This window comes from Molothrus aeneus, chromosome 3, assembly GCF_037042795.1.
Source record: "Molothrus aeneus isolate 106 chromosome 3, BPBGC_Maene_1.0, whole genome shotgun sequence".
Taxonomy (NCBI): Eukaryota; Metazoa; Chordata; class Aves; order Passeriformes; family Icteridae; genus Molothrus; species Molothrus aeneus.
The window spans coordinates 94124729-94125109 of NC_089648.1; positions in this window are offsets into that span (position 1 = coordinate 94124729).

Genomic DNA, 381 nt, shown 5'->3' on the forward strand with positions numbered 1-381 from the left:
GAGCGCCGCCGCGGCTCCTCCGGCCCGGAGCGAGAGGCGGGGCCTGTGGGAGCTGCCCGTGCGGCTGGAAAAGCCGGGCGGTACCGGTGCTCACGTGTCCTCGCCCCGCGGGCAGGCGGGCGGAGCCGCCCAGGAGCGGGAAAACGCTCCCGTCAGATTGGAGGGAGACAGCAGCTTGATTGTTGCTGCCGGAGCCATCCTGTGCCCGGGCTGAAGTTGGCGCGCCGGGCAACGTCTTGCCTCCGCCCCGCTCGCCGGGTTTCGTTTCCTAGGGGAGGCGCGCTTCTTGGAAGAGGAACTCACCCGAAGCCAGAGGCGGGAACGCCGTTGTTCGCGGGGCCGCGCTTTCCGTATTGCTGGTGCGGAGAGGGAGCAGTGGCC